The sequence below is a fragment of the Balaenoptera ricei genome, chromosome 9, assembly GCF_028023285.1.
Source record: "Balaenoptera ricei isolate mBalRic1 chromosome 9, mBalRic1.hap2, whole genome shotgun sequence".
In the NCBI taxonomy this organism is placed as follows: domain Eukaryota; kingdom Metazoa; phylum Chordata; class Mammalia; order Artiodactyla; family Balaenopteridae; genus Balaenoptera; species Balaenoptera ricei.
Window position 1 is genome coordinate 38486588 of NC_082647.1, and position 22566 is coordinate 38509153.

General features: G+C 38.5%; 1 protein-coding gene across 3 annotated transcripts in view; it reads left to right on the forward strand.

Moving 5' to 3' along the window:
* Positions 1-22566, forward strand: part of IMMP2L (inner mitochondrial membrane peptidase subunit 2) — a 904017-nt gene that overhangs the window by 19933 nt on the left and 861518 nt on the right. The gene's annotated exons all lie outside the window — the stretch shown is intronic.

Consider the following 22566-nt stretch of genomic DNA (forward strand, 5'->3'; position numbering starts at 1 on the left):
TTAAGGACTTGAATTAGAGAGTGTGAGACTCAATCCACCACTGATTCTTTAAGGTGGTGATTTTTAACCTTTTTCTTTTTATTTTAATGTAGTGAACTCTTCTTCAAGGAAAATCTTTTTTGGAATTCTGTTATTAAAAAAAACAACAGATAAAAGCAGAGTGGCTCTGATTGAAGCAGGGAGTCGGGGCTCAAAGCTCTGCTCACTTAGCGCCTGCTCCTTTCGGCCCCGAAGCCTCTAGGGAATCCTCAGGACACCATGGAGCATGGATTGAAAAACACTGCTTTTAAAGGAAAAACAAGCTAAATACTTTCTAAAAGTAAGCTGTTAATTGAAAAGAAAATTCATAATGCCTTATAGTTGAATGGGTTGTGAAAAGTTATTTGATCCTTGTTACCCATCTTTACCGCCTTTAGACATGAGTGCTGTGCTATGATTTATTGAAGAAAAAAAACACCAAAAAAAACACCCCCAAAAAACCTCTTGAAGTTACACACACACGCACACAAATTTTTTTTTAGAAAACCACTTTCTCCATAAATATCTTCAACTACCAAGTAGAACTGTCGGGTGAGAGATGGGGATAATCAGATAAACATATGCACATGCTCACGTGTGTGCACACACACACAGTTTGTTGCGTGTGATTGGGTACTGCCTTTTTCTGAACCCATGCATCCCCAACATCCATCACATTCTGAATCTAATGTTTAGATAGTTTACATGGACAGGAAATTTTGAGGTTAGCTTCCCCAAATCGTTAATTAAAGAATTATTTTTAGTAATATTATTGGACATGTTTTGTTAATTTCCTTAATAACACTGTATTGGATATTGAACACTTCAGTGCAAGGCACTGAGGTATGGCAGTGAACAAGAGTCCCTGCCCTCACAGAACTCACAGCCAATTGGAGGTGAGGCTGGGAGAATCAGGTGTGATAAATACTACACTAGGCGGAGCATAGGCTTTTGTGAGAACACATAGGAGGGGCATCTAATTCAGCTTTGAAGAGTCAGGGTGGACTTCCGGTGGAGTGACATCTAAGCAGACCTGAAAGATGCATAAGAGGTGGCCAAGACAAGAAAGGTAGGGAGAGTGATGAAGACAAAAGGGAGAACATGTATAAGGGCCCAGAGACAAGTAAAAGCATGACACATTCTAGAAATTGTGTGTTGCTGGGTTTGGCTAGAACATGACGTGCTAACGAAAGAGTAGAAGTAATGAAACGAGGGACCTAATCATAATTAGCTGTGTATGCTAAATATAAAGAGCTTGATATTATGCTATAGGAAATGGAAAGTTATTGAAGAATTTCAAGCCAGAGAAGTTATGATCTGTATTTTTTCAGGAGAGGGCCCTTTGGTTAACTACCATGTTGACCTTCGGGCAGCTGTTTGGATGATGGAGTCATTCTCTGAGAGTAGAAGGGCCGAATATAGAATACTGTGTAGTTTGTCTTTCCATAACGTCCCCAGTTGCCTCTGTCTCTTATGAAATCCATCTTTATTTTATCTTTATGGCCCTCACAAGGCTAGAGTAATTCAAAAGAACAACGGTTTATGTTCGGTATCTATATAGATGCACAGATATGTCTTCACTCTTTCAGTATAGAAACTGGTATGATGCCCAGCACACAACAGGTAATCAATAAATGTTTATTGACATGAAAGGAGTAAATACTGAAGGAAGAGATACCAACTCAGTTCTCTTTTTTTGGTAATCATTACTCTGGTCCCCCCATCCTGGCCCCATGTTCTTTAGGTTTAGATAATTTTAACATCAGCTATTTCTTAAACCTGCAAAGGTCCAATCATTGTATACTACTGGTACTAATGATAGTTACTAAAACTGTACCTTTTAAATAGTTCAGATTCACACAATCTTCATTTTACGCTGGATCCCAAATTCACTTGACAGTTGGATGTGCTGATATAGTAATCAGAGAGCAGTGGAAAACTTTATTTAGTCAGGTCAACAATTATACTTTGGAAATTATGTAGAAGGATAATCTATGAATTGAAAAAAATTTCCCTGCCAGGAAACTTCATTTCTAACGTATATCTGAGAATGATCACAAAGGAAAACACTATTTTGCATTTTATTAAACAACAGTTTATAGAATACTTTCATGGTATTAATTACTTAATATGAAATTAAATTAGCATTACCCAGTTTACTTTTTGAGGCTAAATACTCAGTTCTTTAATATTGCCCAATTTCAGAAGATAAGCAGATCCACAGGTATTTTTCAGTGGTTTATAATCATTACTGACCTTATTTATTTAGATGGTCACATTTTTTCATATTTAACCAGTAGGATCACCTTCAAGCAGGCCCCTGTGTCCTTTTGATGTGCTTCCATTGTTTTTCTGAGCACTTCAGGTAACAAGATGTTCCAGGCTCATTCTATACCTTGCTTGCCCAGCCCTGCAATCAACCCTTTCTTGAAGAGCCCTGGTTCCCTATTGTGAGGAATGGTATTAGAACCTAAGATCCAGGTACTAGATATAGTTGTTGCTACCGGGGTATCTTTGCTTTTAGGTCTCCAGAGGGTTCTTCCTTGGCTCCCTGCTGTGTATTTATATCTCCCTTTTTCCATAGAGAGCACCCTGGCTCCCAGCTAACACTGGTTTCCCATTTGCTCAGTGCTACAATGTATCTAAAATAGTTTCAGACCTGCTTCCCTCATTGTTTGCATTTCTCCTCCCTTACCTCAATTGAGGATATATAATTAAATATGATGTTCAAAAATTAATGGGATTAAAAGAGGGTGGGAGGAAACTTATGGAGGTGTCTGGTATGTTTATGGAATATATTGTGGTGATGGTTCCATGAGTGTATACTTATCTCCAAACTCATCAAGTTGGATACATTAAATATGTGCAGCATTTGGTGTGTCAGTCATACCTTAATAAAATAGTTAAAAAAAAAAAAAAGGAAGATGACGGGTGAATTGCCATGGTGGACAATACAGGGTCAGTTTGAATTGCCCGCCTCCAGAATTTTTTTATATGAGAAAGAAATAAATCTCTTTCCTGTTTGTGCCACTTAAAAAAAAAAGTTAATTGGATTAATCCCTCCTTCCTGTACCACAATTGATGCCTGTTTAATTCTCTGTCTTGCTTAGATTTTAAGTGTCTAGTGGGGGCAAGGACCCTTTCTCTCTTTCTCTCTCTCTCCTTCCCTCCCTCTGTGTGTGTGTGTGTATGTGTATGTATTTTTATGTGTGTGTGTATATATATATATATATATATATATATATATATATATATATTTATATATTTATATATTTATATATTTATATATATAAATTTGTGGTGTAAATCAAGATTATTGCGATTGTTTTGTCCTGTGTTTCACATCTCTCATTAGAAACTATTGCTGAAGCAAAATAAAGTTTAATGTTTCTTTTTGTTTTCCTTTTTTATTTATGGAATGTTTCTCTACCTCTTTGCGTTTTCGTCAGAACAGCAGAGGCATTTCTCTCTTCCTGCGATGTTTGCATTCCTGAAAAACCTTTAATTCTGCAAAATCATGTGCTAAAAGTGATAGGGCTTCTAGAGAAAATAGGGTGAGGAACAGATGGTTTGAAACCAGTAGAATTTTGTAAACAGACCCAGCACCAAAAAATGACAATTGTAATAAAAACAACGACGTGGTTATATCTCAACTGGCATTTATACCCAGCATCACAGTCAGTCCTTGGCCTTAAATCCTGGTTTTCCTCCTTTGAATTGTTGGTCCTTAAAGTCACCCACTTCTAACAGAGACCAATTTCATCAAAGTTAAAAATCTGATCCAGGTTGTTGACTTAGTTTTATTTTAAACACAAGGAGAAATATTTTGCATTTCTTCATCTGCACTCTCAGCTTCCTTGGATAGCTTACCATAGGGGAGGGTCTTGAAGACAGGAAATGAGACTTTCCTGCATGTGAACTAATTTACATTAAAGAAACATCTGTTGTAGCAGAAAAGGCTAATGTTAATTTGCTTTAGTATATAAAGATAATATATACCCATTATTGAGAATTTAAATAATATGGAAAAGAATAAAGAAGAAAGTAAAAATCTCTTGACTGCCAGTAAATACTACTGTCATCATTTGTGTGCCTATTGTTCCTCACCCCACCTCTTTTGATGATGATGATGTGTGTATATAAAATTTCACATAAATGAGTTCATATTATACTTATAGTTTTCCAACTTTTTTTGAAGACAGAATGTCAAACAGTATAGCTATACAATGTCCTTTTTAATGATTGAAAATTATTTCACTGTATCTGTGTCATAGTTTATTTCTTTATTTTTTCATGGACATTTAGGCTGTTTTCAGTTTTTCACTGTTGTAAACAGTGGCGTACTGAAAATTCTTGATCATATCTTTGTGCCCTAGAAGTGGTGTCTCTGCATCAGAGGTGTGTGTTCATGTAACACTTTGGTACATATTACAATATTACTTTCAAGAAAGGTTGTACCCATTTACACTCCCAGGAGAGCATGATAAGTTCTGTGCTCCTACACTGGGTAGTTTTAGTTTTCTGAATCTTTGCCAGTCTGATAGGTTAAAAAGGTGATATTTTGTTTTTATTTGTATCTGTTTTATTATTAATGTGGTTGAACATCTTTTTATATCTTTATATACTGTCCATATTTTGCTTTTGGTGAAATGCCTTTCATGTATTTTACTCACTTTTCTCTCAGAACATTTACCTTTTTTCTTCTAAGAATTGTATAATTTTAGAGATATTAAACCTTTGGGATTAATATATATTGCAATTTTTAATATCATTGCTGATTATCTTATAACCTTATTTATGGGATGTTTTGATTTTTATGAAGTTAAATCCATCAGTCTTTTTTCTTTTATGTTTCCTGGGTTTTGTAAAATGCTCAAAAATGCCTCTTTCCACTCCTAAAATACTGTCTGCCTTTATTTTCTCTTGTTGCTTTTATGTTTTTATTTTTATTTTTTACTTTTAACCTTTGAATTATCCAGAATTTATCCTTCTATAATGAGTAAAATACCCACCTTTGGTTTTTTTTTTTTTCTCCCTCCAAACTGTGGTTAGTTGTTTAACATCAGTTGTTAATTCAAGCTCCTCCCCATCAATGTGAACATCTCTGTCATATACCAGATTTCTCTGTGTCTTTGGATTTATTTCTGGGTTTACTATTGTATTAGTTATTTCTGCAAAACAAATTACTTCCAAACTCAGTGGCTTGAAACGTTTATTCTCTCTCACAGTTTCCATGGGTCAGAAATTTGGGAGCAGCTCAGCTCCACAGTTCTAGTTCATGGTGTCTCTTAGGGTTGAAGGAAAGATTTCAACCAGAGCCACAGTCATCTGAGTGCTTAACTGAGGTGGGAGGGTCTTGCACCTTGCAGGTGGCTCACTCATGGCTGGTCAGGGGGTGCTGGCTCTTGCGGGGAGGGCGGCCTCAATTGCTCTCTAATTGGGCTTTTGCCAGGGCTGGCTGTCCTCAGGACATGGTGCTGGCTTGCCTAGAGGTAGTCATCCAGGAGAGAGAGGCAGGAGGAAGCTATCTTTTCTTGACTAGCTTCAGTCATATAGCATCACTTCTGCCACATTGTGTTTGCTAGAAGCAAGTCACTAAGTCCAGCCCACTCTTAAGAAGATGGGAATTAGGCTTCTCGTTTTGAAGGGAGGGCTGTCAGGGGTTTGCAGGAATATTTTTAAACCACCACAGCTCCCTTGACCGAACGTTCCATTCACGTATTTGACTACTTCTGCACTAATATCACATTAATTCACTTAAAGAGTCTTATATTGAACTGATGGAATGTTCCATAATACTATCCTCGACTGTATTTGAGAGCCATTGACTCTTATTGGCCAAGTATCTAATAACAGATTCACAAAATAATATTGATAATAATGTGGTGACATTTAAGTTGCTTTATTTCCCCAACTTCTGATACTTCTTTGGAATTATACAGTAGGGATCATTGTATTTCATTGCAGATACCTGCTTACAGTATTAAACAGTTTTTTTTTTTTACACTATTTCATATTTCTATGAGTACTTTTAAATACTTTGATAGGCAGATACATTGTAACTTCAGGGCATTGCATGTTAATGAAATTTCACAGGTACCTTAAACAGAATCTTCTAATATACCAGCAAGTAGGCAAAATCAAAATAAGGCATTTATGTGTGGGGAGCAATCTAAATAAACATCTCAGCTCCATCTGCTGTAATGTTCACCAGGGGCTCATTGTGATCCCTGGACTTTCTGTGCAGCAGTCACTTGAGTCCAGAGAGTGCTGTGCTCCATCTGCCTTAGTCCCCAGGCTGTACAGAAGGAGCCTCTTTGTACTCTGACCTCTTGGCTGCCTTTTTTTTTTTTTTAAAGAGCTCCTCACTTATTTATTTATTTATTTATTTTATTTAATTTTATTTATTTTTGGTTGTGTTGGGTCTTCGTTTCTGTGCGAGGGCTTTCTCTAGTTGCAGCGAGCGGGGGCCACTCTTCATCGCGGTGCACGGGCCTCTCACTATCGCGGCCTCTCTTGTTGCGGAGCACAGGCTCCAGATGCGCAGGCTCAGTAGTTGTGGCTCACGGGCTTAGCTGCTCCGCGGCATGTGGGATCTTCCCAGACCAGGGCTCGAACCCGTGTCCCCTGCATTGGCAGGCAGATTCGCAACCACTGCGCCACCAGGGAAGCCCTTGGCTGCCTTTTTTTTTTTTTTTTTTTTGCTAAAAACATGTTGCCAGCCTGACCTTTGTTGCCATTTCAACAAGTGCGTGTGCCTGAGTGTGGGATTACACTTATAAGTTTAAAGGACCACAACCACTCATTCCAAAGACCTTGGTCACTGTTGCTTTCACTTTAAGTTGCGTAAATCTTCTCATCTGGCTGAGTCTTTATCCAGTACTGAGCCTGCACTGCCACTGTTTGAGCTCCCCGTGGACGTGCAGCTGCCATAGATGGGCCGTGGGCAGCCTTCCAAAACTCCCAGCCATAGTGTGGACAGGCTTTATTTTTGACAGGCTAATCAGAGCCTTGATGTGCTTCCCCTGCTGGGGGAGCCTGTGTTTCTAATTTTTAAATTTATTATTCTGTGAGAGTAGTATCAGTCCCTGGGCTAAGTTTTGCTGGTTACGTTGTATTTCCCAGTCTCACTTTTTTGTGACCTTACCTTCCCATCTTTGCCCCTTTGCAGGCTGGTGGGCTTGGCTATTTTGAGAAACCTTCCTAGTTCCTCTTCTCAATCCTGATCAAAGGAAAAGCCGTGTTTTTGTTCCTTATCTCTTGATATGAATTTGACTTAGTGTCTGGTTAAAGAAAGCAACACATGTGAGGCATGAGAGGTAGGGGTCAGGATAGGATTTTCATGAGACCCTAAAATCATGTATTTTAAAAAAATTGCCTATTCCACTTACTGTCCAACCCATTGGAGACCCTTGTACCATTTAAAAATAGGGCAGAAGCAGAGGTGTTGTGAAAAGCAACTAGGAGAAACGAGTATGAAGTAGTATTAGACAGTAGGCCAGGATCGGAGGTAGCAAGATAGGTCAGGGACAGCTGTGCTTCGGGAACTGCGTGTCACATGGAGTTTTAGGGGACATTTCCCCGGAAACTCATATTATCGCCTGACGCTTACTTCCTATTATTCTTCTTGTTGATCTTGTGCCCTTCTTTTTATAGGTTCTCAGTGTTATCATCTTTTCCTTATTTCCTCTGACTTCTATTGCTTAGTTTTGATCATTGAAGGGTTTTGAGATTTTGCTTTTGGAAAGCATACTTTTTCCGTTTACAGGCTCTCTTAATTTTTTAAAAGCCAATTTCACTCACAGTCTAAATGCTAAATAATGCTGTATTTTCTTTTTAGCTGTTCAGCAAGTATTCTGATGCTGGAAATACGTTCTTTAGCTAATTCAAAATATTATTGCTTCAGGAATAAATGGGCTTATGGTGAAATAGTCCAAAGTCCTCTAATTACTTTCTTTGGGTTGTAGATAAGTACCTGGTCTGTTTCATTTACACATATATTTAAGTTGCTACATTGTTAGCTTAATGTTCACATTGCCTTTAGCTTCTACTTAATGACAGCAGTTATGCTTTTCTATTAAATTGGAAAAAAAATACAGTACAGTTGAAATCTAAATTTTGTGGTTATTAGAGTTTAAATCTTACTAAGCTTCTCCCTGCTAATGGTCATCATTTAATACGGTTTTCCTCATTTCATAGAAAGCTATTTTCTGTCCTGTTAATTTTTATGGTAAACTACTTTTGTAAAATCTATGGCATCTTAATAACTGAAATTTGAGATTGGGCCTTACTTGTAAATGCAGTCAAATTGTGTCTACATGGACTTAAAGGATAAGGATATAGGATTAGGGTGGCCTGAGCCAGCTCTTAGAGAGGGCAACTGTTGTGATGTGGATTTTGTTTTATATGGTTTCCAAAAACATTGGGATGATGCTTTCCATATTGCTAAGAAACAAAACAAAGCAAAATAAAAAATAAGCATTAAATCCAGTCTTATTCCTCACTGCTCTTAATATGTCTCCTGTTCCCTGGTCTGGCCGGTATTCTCACTATCTGAAATAGGCCATATGTACCTTTACTCTCATAATCACATTTTCCTCTTGTCTGAGAAATTTACCAAATGTAATTTATCCTTTTATTTTCAACATTTTAATGAAAAATTTTAAACGTACAGAAAAATTGTAAGAATTTTAGAGTGAACATTCTTAAACTTACCACCTACATTCTAATTCATTTTTTTCTTTTCAGCTTTTCGCATGAATTTTTTTTCTTGCAATTCCAGCTCCTATTTTTCTTTTCTTTTTTCCCAATGTCTATTATATTAATTATTCCTCTGGTCCGATTTTGTTGCTAAGTCATATATTTCTTATATTCTGCTTAAAAATAATTCTCAAAACACCTAAGACAGTGCTGGTGTTGGGACTCCATAATTCTTGTTATTTGGCAGACATCAGGAAAGATGATCATCCCTAACCCATCAAATCTTAGAACAAGATTAGATTCAAAGCAGAACAAAACTATCACTCTGGATATTAGGTGTCCCATTATTTAGAAGATAGGCTTTATAGGTTTTATTGTATGTAATGGACATCCTTAAGTCTCTTGCCCTTTTTTGATTTGTTATTGCTAGTCCTTTTCTTTGGACATGGCTAATGCTTTTATCTGAAGAAACACCTTTTATTTGATGATCTAGCCATTGTTCTCTAATACATTACACATAATATGTTCAGATGCTAGTTTTATGGGGGTTTTTTTCCCCTTCATACTAATGCTTATTTTTAAAAAAAATGCCACATGTCTGAACATTTTGAACTTCCACAACACCCAGCAAGGTTTCTCACATGGAAAAATTGTGGCTCAGGAAGATGAAGTAATTCGTCCAAAGTCACATGATTGAATCATGATTTGTACTGAGGTCTTTTGGATTCTCAGGGAATCCAGGGAAGTCCCACCAATGTGGACTTTTATTTTTATTATTTATTTATTTATTTTAACATCTTTATTGGAGTATAATTGCTTTACAATGGTGTGTTAGTTTATGCTGTATAACAAAGTGAATCAGCCATACCTATACACATATCCCCATATTTCCTCCCTCTTGCATCTCCCTCCCACCCTCCCTATCCCACACCTCTAGTTAGACACAAAGCACCGAGCTGATCTCCCTCTGCTATGCGGCTGCTTCCCACTAGCTATCTATCTTACATTTGGTAGTGTATATATGTCAATGCCACTTTCTCACTTCGTCCCAGCTTACCCTTCCCCCTCCCTGTGCCCACAAGTCCATTCTCTACGTCTGTGTCTTTATTCCTGTCCTGTCCCTAGGTTCATCAGAACCATTTTTTTTTTTAGATTCCATATATATGTGTTAGCATATGGTATTTGTTTTTCTCTTTCTAACTTACTTCACTCTGTATGACAGACTGTAGGTCCATCCACCTCACTACAAATAACTCAATTTCATTTCCTTTTATGGCTGAGTAATATTCCATTGTATATATGTGCCACATCTTCTTTATCCATTCATCTGTTGATGGACATTTACGTTGGTTCCATATCCTGGCTGTTGTAAATAGTGCTGCAATGAACATTGTGGTACATGACTCTTTTTGAATTATGGTTTTCTCAGGGTATATGCCCAGTAGTGGGATTGCTGGGTCGTATATGGTAGTTCTATTTGTAGTTTTTTAAGGGACCTCCATACTGTTCTCCATAGTGGCTGTATCAATTTACATTCCCCCCAGCAGTGCAAGAGGGTTCCCTTTTCATCACACCCTCTCCAGCATTTATTGTTTGTAGATTTTTTGATGATGGCCATTCTGACTGGTGTGAGGTGATACCACATTGTAGTTGTGATTTGCATTTCTCTAATGATTAATGATGTTGAGCATTCTTTCATGTGGTTGTTGGCAGTCTGTATATCTTCTTTGGAGAAATGTCTATTTAGGTCTTCTGCCCATTTTTGGATTGGGTTGGTTGTTTTTTTGATATTGAGCTGCATGAGCTGCTTGTAAATTTTGGAGATTAATCCTTTGTCAGTTGCTTCATTTGCAAATATTTTCTCCCATTCTGAGGGTTGTCTTTTCATCTTCTTATTTATGGTTTCCTTTGCTGTGCAAAAGCTTTTAAGTTGCATTAGGTCCCATTTGTTTATTTTTCTTTTTTTTCCATTTCTCTAGGAGGTGGGTCAAAAAGGATGTTGCTGTGATTATGTCATAGAGTGTTCTGCCTATGTTTTCCTCTAAGAGTTTTATAGTGTCTGGCCTTACATTTAGGTCTTTAATCCATTTTGAGTTTATTTTTGTGTATGGTGTTAGGGAGTGTTCTAATTTCATTCTTTTACATGTAGCTGTCCATTTTTCCCAGCACCACTTATTGAAGAGGCTGTCTTTTCTCCATTGTATATTCTTGCCTCCTTTATCAAAAATAAGGTGACCATATGTGTGTGGGTTTATCTCTGGGCTTTCTATCCTGTTCCATTAATCTATATTTCTGTTTTTGTGCCAGTCCCATACTGTCTTGATTACTGTTGCTTTGCAGTATAGTCTGAAGTCCAGGAGCCTGATTCCTCCAGCTCCGTTTTTCTTTCTTAAGATTGCTTTGGCTCTTCGGGGTCTTTTGTGTTTCCATACAAATTGTGAAATTTTTGTTCTAGTTCTGTGAAAAATGCGATGGGTAGTTTGAAAGAGATTGCATTGAATCTGTATATTGCTTTGGGTAGTATAGTCATTTTCACAATGCTGATTCTTCCAATCCAAAAACATGTTTGTATCATCTGTTTGTATCATCTTTAATCTGTTTGTATCATCTTTAATTTCTTTCATCAGTGTCTTGTAATTTTCTGCATATGGGTCTTTTTTCTCCTTATGTAAGTTTATTCCTGGGTATTTTATTCTTTTTTTTACAATGGTAATTGGGAGTGTTTCCTTAATTTCTCTTTCAGATTTTTCATCATTAGTGTATAGGAATGCAAGAGATTTCTGTGCATTAATTTTGTATCCTGCAAGTTTACCAAATTCATTGATTAGCTCTAGTAGTTTTCTGGTAGCATCTTTAGGATTCTCTGTGTATAGTATCATGTCATCTGCAAACAGTGACAGTTTTACTTCTTCTTTTCCAGTTTGGATTCCTTTTATTTCTTTTTCTCCTCTGATTTCTGTGGCTAAAACTTCCAAAACTATGTTGAATAATAGTGGTGAGAGTGGGCAACCTTGTCTTATTCCTGATCTTAGAGGAAATGGTTTCAGTTTTTCACCATTGAGAATGATGTTCGCTGTGGGTTTGTCATATATGCCTTTATTATGTTGAGGTAAGTTCCCTCTATGCCTACTTTCTGGAGGGTTTTTTATCATAAATGGGTGTTGAATTTTGTCAAAAGCTTTTTCTGCACCTGTTGAGATGATCATATGGTTTTTATTCTTCAGTTTGTTAATATGGTTTATCACGTTGATTGATTTGCGTATATTGAAGAATCCTTGCATTCCTGGGATAAACGCCACTTGATCCTTTTAATGTGCCGTTGGATTCTGTTTGCTAGTATTTTGTTGAGGATTTTTGCATCTATGTTCATCAGTGACATTGGCCCGTAGTTTTCTTTCTTTGTGACATCTTTGTCTGGTTTTGGTATCAGGGTGATGGTGCCCTCGTAGAATGAGTTTGGGAGTGGTCCTCCCTCTGCAATATTTTGGAAGAGTTTGAGAAGGATAGGTGTTAGCTCTTCTCTAAATGTTTGATAGAATTCGCCGTGAAGCCATCTGGTCCTGGACTTTTGTTTGTTGGAAGATTTTTAATCACAGTCTCAATTTCAGTGCTTGTGATTGGTCTGTTTATATTTTCTGTTTCTTCCTGGTTCAGTCTCGGAAGGTTGTACTTTTCTAAGAATTTGTCCATTTCGTCCAGGTTGTCCATTTTATTGGCATATAGTTGCTTGTAGTAATCTCTCATGATCCTTTGTATTTCTGCAGTGTCAGTTGTTACTTCTCCCTTTTCATTTCTAATCCTATTGATTTGAGTGTTCTCCCTTTTTTTCTTGATAAGTCTGGCTGATGGTTTACCAATTTTGTTTATCTTCTCAAAGAACCAGCTTTTAGCTTTATTGATCTTTGCTATCGTTTCCTTCATTTCTTTTTCATTTATTTCTGATCTGATCTTTATGATTTCTTTCCTTCTGCTAACTTCGGGATTTTTTTTTTCTTGTTTCTTTAATTGCTTTATGTGTAAGGTTAGGTTGTTTATTTGAGATGTTTCTTGTTTCTTGAGGAGGATTGTATTGCTATAAACTTCCCTCTTAGAACTGCTTTTCCTGCATCCCATAGGTTTTGGGTTGTCGTGTTTTCATTGTCATTTGTTTCTAGGTATTTTTTGATTTCTTCTTTGATTTCTTCCATGATCTCTTGGTTACTTACTAGTGTACTGTTTATCCTCCATGTGTTCGTATTTTTTACAGATTTTTTCCTGTAATTGATACCTAGTCTCATACTGTTGTGGTCGGAAAAGATACTTGATACGATTTCAATTTTCTTAAGTTTACCAAGGCTTGATTTGTGACCCAAGATATGATCTATCTTGGAGAATGCTCCATGAGCACTGGAGAAGAAAGTGTATTCTGTTGTTTTTGGATGGAATGTCCTATATATATATCAATTTATTCCATCTTGTTTAATGTATCATTTAAAGCTTGTGTTTCCTTATTTATTTTCATTTCAGATGATCTGTCCATTGGTGAAAGTGGGGTGTTAAAGTCCCCTGCTATAATTGTGTTACTGTCGATTTCCCCTTTTATGGCTGTTAGCATTTGCCTTATGTTTTGAGGTGCTCCTATGTTGGGTGCATAAATATTTATAATTGTTATATAGTCTGGATTGATCCCCTGATCGTTATGTAGTGTCCTTCTTTGTGTCTTGTAACATTCTTTATTTTAAAGTCTATTTTGTCTGGTGTGAGAATTGCTACTCTAGCTTTATTTTGATTTCCATTTGTATGATATATCTTTTTCCATCCTGTCACTTTCAGTCTGTATGTGTCCCTAGGCCTGAAGTGGGTCTCTTGTAGACAGCATATATACGGGTCTTGTTTTGGTATCCATTCAGCCAGTCTGTGTCTTTTGGTTGGAGCATTTAATCCATTTACATTTAAGGCAGTTATCGATATGTATGTTCCTATTACCATTTTCTTAATTGTTTTGGGTTTTTTATGGTAGGTCTTTTCCTTCTCTTGTATTTCCTGCCTAGAGAAGTTCCTTCAGCATTTGTTGTAAAGCTCGTTTGGTGGTGCTGAGTCCTCTTAGCTTTTGCTTGTCTGTAAAGGTTTTAATTTCTCCGTTGAATCTGAATGAGATCCTTGCTGGGTAGAGTATTCTTGGTTGTAGGATTTTCCCTTTCATCACTTTAAATATGTCCTGCCACACCCTTCTGGCTTACAGAGTTTCTGCTGAGAAATCAGCTGTTAACCTTATGGCGATTCCCTTATATGTCATTTGTTGCTTTTCCCTTGCTGCTTTTAATATTTTTTCTTTGTATTTAATTAAAAAATTAATTAAAAAAAATTAAAAAAATTAAAAATTTTTTGGTTGCATTCGTTGCTGTGTGTGGGCTTTTCTCTAGTTGTGGTGAGCGGGGGTTACTCTTCATTTTGGTGCACTGTCTTTTCATTGCAGTGGCTTCTTTTGTTGCGGAGCACGGTCTCTAGGCACGTGGGCTTCAGTAGTTGTGGCTCACAGGCTCTAGAGTGTAGGCTCAGTAGTTGTGGCGCACAGGCTTAGTAGCTCCGCGGTATGTGGGATCTTCCTGGACCAGGGCTCAAACCCGTGTCCCCTGCGCTGGGAGGCAGATTCTTTTTTTTTTTTTTTTTAAAGTCTTATTTATTTTATTTACTTATTTATTTATCTATTTATGGCTGCATTGGGTCTTCGTTTCTGCGCGAGGGCCCTCTCTAGCTGTGGCAAGCGGGGGCCACTCTTCATCGCGGTGCGCGGGCCTCTCACTATCGCGGCCTCTCCTGTTGTGGAGCACAGGCTCCAGACGCGCAGGCTCAGCAGCTGTGGCCCACGGGCCCTGCTGCTCCGCGGCATGTGGGATCCTCCCAGACCAGGGCTCGAACCCGTGTCCCCTGCACCGGCAGGCCGACTCTCAACCACTGCGCCACCAGGGAAGGCCCGGCAGGCAGATTCTTAACCACTGCGCCACCAGGGTAGCCTTGTATTTAATTTTTGATAGTTTGATTAATATGTGTCTTGGAGTGTTTCTTCTTGCATTTATCCTGTATGGGACTCTCTGCACTTTCCGGACTTGACTGACTATTTCCTTTCCCATACTTGGGAAGTTTTCAGGTATAATGTCTTCAAATATTTTGTCAGTCCCTTTCTTTTTCTCTTTTTCTTCTGGGACCCCTATAATTCGAATGTTGGTGCGTTTAATGTTGTCCCAGAGGTCTCTGAGACTGTCCTCGATTCTTTTCATTCTTTTTTCTTTGTTCTGCTCTGCAGTAGTTATTTCCACTATTTTATCTTCCAGATCACTTATCCGTTTTTGTGTCTCAGTTATTCTGCTATGGATTGCTTCCAGAGAATTTTTAATTTCATTTATTGTGTTGTTCATCATTGTTTGCTCTTTAGTTCTTCTAGGTCCTTGTTAATCATTTCTTCTATTTTCTCCATTCTGTTTCCAAGATTTTGGATCATCTTTACTATCATTACTCTGAATTCTTTTTCAGGTAGACTGCCTATTTCCTCTTCATTTTTTTGGTCTAGTGGGTTTTTACCTTGCTCTTTCATTTGCTGTGTATTTCTCTGTCTTCTCATTTGGCTTAATTTACTGCATTTGGGGTCTCCTTTTCAGAGGCTGCAGGTTCATAATTCCCAATGTTTTTGCTGTCTGCCCCCCGTGGGTAAGGTTAGTTTAATGGGTTATGTAGGCTTCCTGCTGGAGGGAACTGGTGCCTGTGTTCTGGTGGATGAGTCTGGATCTTGTCTTTCTGGTGGGCAGGACCACATCCCAAGGTGTGTTTTGGGGTGTCTGTGAACTTATTATGATTTTAGGTAGCCTCTCTGCTAATGGGTGGGTTTGTGTTCCTGTCTTGGTCATTGTTTGGCATGGGTTGTCCAGCACTGCAGCTTGCTGGTTGTTGAGTGGAGTTGGTTCTTAGCATTGAGATGGAGATCTCTGGGAGAGCTTTCACTGTTTTATATTATGTGGGGCTGGGAGGTCTCTGTTGGACCAATGTCCTGAACTTGGCTCTCCCATCTAAGAGGCTCCGGCCTGACACCCGGCCAGAGCACCAAGACCTTGTCAGCCACATGGCTCAGAAGAAAAGGGAGAAAAAAAAAGAAAAAGAAAAAGTAAAATAAAATAAAGTTATTAAAATAAAAATTAAAAAATATTGTTAAAAGTAAAAAAATTAAAAAGTAATAAAAAAAAGTAAGAAAGAAGCAAGCAACCAAACCAATAAACAAATCCACCAATGATAACAAGCGCTAAAAACTATACAAAAAACCCCCCAAAAACCAAACAGACAGAACCCTAGGATAAATGGTGAAACAAAGCTATACAGACAAAATCACTCAAAGAAGCATACACATACACACTCACAAAAAGAGAAAAAGGAAGAAAATATATATATATAAAAGGAAGAGAGCAACCAAATCAGTAAACAAATTTACCAATGATAGTAAGCTCTAAATACTAAATGAAGATAAACATAAAACCAGAAACAAATTAGATGCAGAAAGCAAACTCCAAGTCTACAGTTGCTCCTAAAGTCCACCGCCTCAATTTTGGGGTGATTTGTTGTCGATTCAGGTATTCCAGAGATGCAGGGTACATCAAGTGGATTGTGGAGATTTAATCTGCTGCTCCTGAGGCTGCTGGGAGAGATTTCCCTTTCTCTTCTTTGTTCACACAGCTCCTGGGGTTCAGCTTTGGATTTGGCCCCGCCTCTGCATGTAGGTCACCTGAGGTCGTCTGTTCCCTGAGCAGACAGGATGGCGTTAAAGTAGCAGCTGATTAGGGGACTCTGGGTCACTCAGGCTGGTGGGAGGGAGGGGTGTGGAATGCGGGGCGAGCCTGCGGCGGCAGAAGCCAGCATGATGTTGCACCGGCCTGAGGTGCACTGTGTGTTCTCCAGGGAAAGTTGTCACTGTATCATGGGACCCTGGCAGTGGCGGGCTGCACTGGCTCCCGGGAGGGGAGGTGTGGATAGTGACCTGTGCTTGCACACAGGCTTCTTGGTGGCTGCAGCAGCAGCCTTAGCGTCTCATGCCTGTCTCTGGGGTCTTCGCTGATAGCCGCGGCCCATTCCCATCTCTGGAGCTCATTTAGGTGGTGCTCTGAATTCCCTCTCCTTGCACACCCCGAAACAATAGTCTCTTGTCTCTTAGGCAGGTCCAGACTTTTTCCCAGACTCCCTCCCGGCTAGCTGTGGTGCACTAGCCCCCTTCAGGCTGTGTTCACGCAGCCAACTCCAGTCCTCTCCCAGTGTGGACTTTTAAAATTGGGTTTCTTTTCCAGAACATGATTCACTTTATGTGTAACCCCATTACATTTCTTTCTTTTATTTTTTTAAATAAATTTATTTATGTATTTATTTTTGGCTGTGTTGGGTCTTTGTTGCTTCGCACGGGCTGTCTCTAGCTGCAGTGAGCAGGGGCTACTCTTCGTTGCGGTGCTCAAGCTTCTCGCTGTGGTGGCTTCTCTTATTGTGGAGCATGGGCTCTAGGTGTGTGGGCGTTGGTAGTTGTGCCTCACGGTCTTCAGTAGTTGTGGCTCGTGGGCTCTAGACAGAGGCTCAGTAGTTGTGGTGCACGGGCTTAATTGCTCTGCGGCATGTGTGATCTTCCTGGCCCAGGGCTTGAACCCGTGTTCTCTGCATTGGCAGGTGGAGTCTTAACCCCTGCACCACCAGGGAAGCCCACCTTTCTTTCCTTTATTTTGTTTGGCTAGTTTTTCTTCATACTTTTTTTTTTTTTGCCGTTTTGTCCTTTCTGCAAATTTTTGAGTGTGAACTATTAAGTCACACAAGTTAAAAGATAAATAATTTCATGCTGGAGTTCACATTCTAAAGATTACCAATTATCTACTTTTATGGTATTTATTTATAATCTGAAAGGAGGAAGGTGGCCCTGAAATTTATTTCAAATTGGTATCCATCAGTTACTTTCCCAGATTTGCTTCCAGTGGAATCAAAATTGTTCTAGTTCATCAGTTATTATTTTTCCCTTGATTCAGTGTAAACGTATCCTAATGCCTCCTGCCTCCTATTGCACATGCTTATGCTTTGTTTGCAGAGTGAGGTTATTGGTACCAGGAGCTCCTGGAGAGATAACGTGGAGGAGGGTAGCCCGATCACGTGTGGTCATCTACTCATTCTTGTGATCTTATCACAAGTCCTTTGGGAAGGAACTATGACTCAGTGTGCCTTTTTACTTTTGGTATCTTAGCATAGTGAGTAGCACAAAGTAGGCACTTAATGTAGAGAGAATGAAAATGTAAGCTCCACATGGCCAAGGACCAAGCCTGCCTTGTTCTGCATTATGTGCTCACCTGTTAGCACAGTTACATAGTAGGTGATCAATAAATATATATTGACTGAGTCAGGAATTGGGTGTCAGATTTGTTTGGGTCCCTGCTCTTTTATTCTCTGATATTCGTAGTTTGAATTTAGAAATAAAATCTTGATTTGGCTATCCAAATGTGCAGGCTGATTTCTATGATGGAAAGGTTACATTTTATGTAAGATACTGCTTTGTAATTTATTGTTTTCCTCTTACCTTCAAAGCTGCCACACAATTTTAAAATAGTTTTTATAGTTAGGATGACTTGTGTTGTATTTATTCACATGGTTGCTATGGATGAGTGATTAGTGACTTTGTATAAGCTAAAATATATGCAAGTTTAAGAATGATTTTAGATGAATTCATGTATGATCAAACCATAACAAGTTGTGAGAGGAAAGAGAGGTATTTAGAGTATAGGTCATTATGTGGTTGAGGTCAGTAGCACCAAAAAACCTTTTACTTGCAGGTGTTTTAAACCAGGCGGCAAATATGATTTCAGTGAACTCTGAAAGCTTATTTAAAAATATTCTCATTTATGTACTTCAGCAATGAACCAGGTGTGCCTACTACTTAAGCAATAATTTTCTCAGGAGCAATGTTTTGAACCTAAATGACTTGCGTGGTTACTAGAAGAATGAGTTCACTAGTTCACTAGGAATAAAAATTATTCCTTTTTTGCCAGGGATGGTCACATTATTATTGCTTAAAGGAAATTTTGTCAGAGGAAGTGGACGCTAGGTGCTTATTAGTATTGTAGTTTTAAACATTTAAGGTGTGAACAAAAGACCAGATCATCCCAATGGTTCTTTGTAGAAAAAGAAATACATTAACTTTAATGAAGTGTGAATGCCATAGCACTTTAAACATTTTATTTGATATGACTTGACATAGAAGTATAATATTCATTTCTTCATTTATGTATAGCTTTAGTATTCTAAAGATAGTGAGAAGCTTCTAAAAGCATTTTATTATGAGGTAGAGGTGTGGTTCACAATTCAGGTAGGACAGGACTGTACTGAGACTTTGCTTTTAAGCCTCTGAAAGTAGTGACCCCTTATCTGCAAGGCAGCTTTTATTTTTCCCCTTGGCTTGGGGCAGAATCTGCATACCTTCAGATTGGCATACCTCCCACAGCTCCCACATGCTCTTTGAGAATCTCTCAGTAGAAAAATATTTGTCCTTACCGTTGTGCAGGTGACGGCGGCAGTGCTCTGATCAGCAGTGGAGTTGTGAGCGTGAGAAGGGAAAGGGCAGTGGCTTTCAGGTCTTTACCTGTATTTAAAATGTCCTTTCACATAAATTGCACTAGTTCCAGCTTCCTCTCTGCTTCCCTTTTTAACTATTTGTTTAATAAAAGCAAAGTTTTTTTTCATTTCAACATTAAAAAAAAATCTCAAACCTAAAAGGCAACATAACAGTTCTTCTTAGTCAATAATAATCTAAGTGCTTTTCTTAATTTTAGTACCTTCTCAGAATCCTGGAGAAACAATCAAAAAATGTGTAAGAATATAGAATGTTAGCACTAGAAAGGATCTTAGAAATTGAATCTAACCCCTTTCTTTTTATAGATGAGGAAACTGAGGACCAGAAGTGAGTTGATCAAAGACATGCAGCTAGTAGTAGACATAGAGAGGACGCCACCTCAGGGCCCCTGACTCTCGTTACCACGCTCCTTCCTGGGTGCCACAGTGACTGAATGCAGTAGCAGTGTAGGGGGAGTTTATATTGGAAAAGAAGTGGAGGTGTAAAATTCTGGGAACCTGAATTTAATGCAACTTATGTTAATGTATTTTTCCCCTTTAATTTACATTGTAGTCATGCATGCTACCTTACAACTGGGATAGCTGTGGCGTCATCATATTTGAAGCTTTCCTAGTTTCTATCCTGCTGCTATCCCTAGTTATTTAGTGAAGGTGGAGGTCCGTGCATGCAGGGCACAGGGAATAACAAAGAGAACACATTATATTTTCATTCTGTCCATATATTTGCTACTTTTATTCTAAGAGCCACAGATGTATAGAAACATGTTTTTCTATTTGTATTTGTTCTATCCATTTTTTTTTTGAGTCTAAATCCTCTGGTTATCTAAGTCTCTTTGACCTGATTATTAAAATATATTTAAGCAAGCATAGGTTTGTGTGTTTAAAGCCAGTTTATTAATTACTTAAATAGTCAAGTGGTCAGGTTAGTTGTTATATGAATTGTCAGTATTTTTTTCCTGTTTGAACTAAAGTGCTTACTGTGGGTGAGTAGAAAGGTAAGAATTTCCAAGGCTCTTCAAACTTTCAAGATGTTTTCAAAAGCATGTAATATTCTGTCATAGTCTGAATTGGCTACGTAAAAGAATTGCAGTCAGTTATAATATATTGATCGGTGCACAAACAGGGAAGAATCTTTCTTGTTCTACTTGGAGCAGCAGAGACTAGACTGCAAAAGTGTGGTTTGTTTATTGTGATGGGAAAGAGAGCAAGACTAGTTTTACCCCATAGTATCTATATATTAAAGTGACTTCTGAGGACCATCTTTCTTTTGTAAATATTAGAAACCAACTGAAGTTCAAAGAAGAAAATAGTTCATCATCTACTTTCTCAACATCTAGAATGAACCATTTTAAGCATTTTGATAAACCTGCTTTTTTCTGTCTCTCTCTATATTTTAATAATTATTCAGGTGACATATGGGTGTTTATTAAATGATTAAAACAATACTGCAAATAACTATTTAAAATGCTTTTTTTTTTTAACTTTTCTCATCTTACATTCAGTGCTCTAATTTCTATTTATTTATTTATTATTTTTGGCTGTGTTGGGTCTTCGTTTCTGTGCTAGGGCTTTCTGTAGTTGCGGCGAGTGGGGGCCACTCTTCATTGCGGTGCGCGGGCCTCTCACCACCGCGGCCTCTCCCGTTGCGGAGCACAGGCTCCAGACGCGCAGGCTCAGTAGTTGTGGCTCATGGGCCTAATTGCTCCGCGGCATGTGGGATCTTCCCAGACCAGGGCTCGAACCTGTGTCCCCCGCATCGGCAGGCAGACCCTCAACCACTGCGCCACCAAGGAAGCCCCTAAAATGCTTTTATATGCATACATTTATATAGAAAATATATTGTTTAGTGAGAGTTTTAAAATGATATTATACTGTATATGTAGCTGTCTTTATATCTGCACTTAGCATTGGTGTTTAGCAGGCAATAAGTAAATGTTTACTGAATTAAAAATTGAGAATTAATATAGTAAAGTTTGTGTATACTCCATCCAAATTGAACTTCTTTTAGTTTCTATAATAACCATATTTTATTTTGCTCTGAAGACTTCATACATGCTGCTCCTTTTGCCCAAAGAGCCCAGGTCTCACCTCAAATGCCATTTCCTTTGAGAGACCTTCCTGAATCATTTTCTGATGGATAGACTTCCTTGCTCCATGTTCCCATGCTCCAGAGACATTGGCCCATTTTAATGCTCATTTCCATTGGAAATATTTGTTTAAGGGCAGTCTTCCCTGGCACTTTGTAACTCCTTGAGTGCAAGGACCATATCTACTTTTCACTCCTGTATCCCTAGCACCCACCTTATGACCTTGTACTTATTAGAAGTTTGAGGAATTGAATTATGAGCATGTTTTTAGTACTTTGGAATGTAATCCAAGGGAATGATAAAATAACAGTGCTTGGATAGGTCACAACTACCCCTTGACAGTTTTCTTGTCTCCTCTCCTCTCCCCAGCCCTTGCCCATCCATTTTCAATCCTGTCAGTTTAACTTCCAAAAGAGGTATAAGTTTGCCCATGTTGGTCCATCTCTACCACCACCACCACCACCACCACCACCACCACCACCACCACCACCACCGTAATCCATCCTACCATCATCTCTTGCCCTGGACCGCTAGAATAATCCAGTCTCCCTGGATCTATCTAGTCCTGTTCAAGAAATAAAACAGACAAAAATTATAGTCTGTTACACAGTATGAATAAGTATTGTTTTGAGAAACTGGTGAGCAAACTGGTCATTTGCCTTTTCCAGCCAGGAAGATTCTTCATCTGTTGGACTGAGTTTGACTCCATTGGGTCTGCTAGGGTAGCATATCTTGATCTCTCACTATTTTGTTTTTCATTGCTTGAGACAGTTTAAGGATTGCCTTAGCTAGGCAATCTGAAATCTGAAAATTAATCAAGTTACAGGGCTAAGTGAGGGTTGATAATTTTCTGTATTGAATTCATATGCAGTGATTTTTTTTCTTGATTTCTCATAGATTTCATTGTTGTATTAGTTAGGATCAGTTTGGCTGCTATAACATAGGCTTAAACATGATGGAAAATGATTTACCTCTTAATTAACAGCTCGAGTGTAAGCGATACAGGGCAATGACAGTGCCTGCATGGTGCTGGAGACCTAGGACCCTTCTATTCTGTTGCTTTGCCGTCTTTAACTTGAGGTGGCTACTCCTGTTCCTACAACCACCTCCTTATCACAGGTATCACAAAATGGGAACAGCAAGTGGAGGG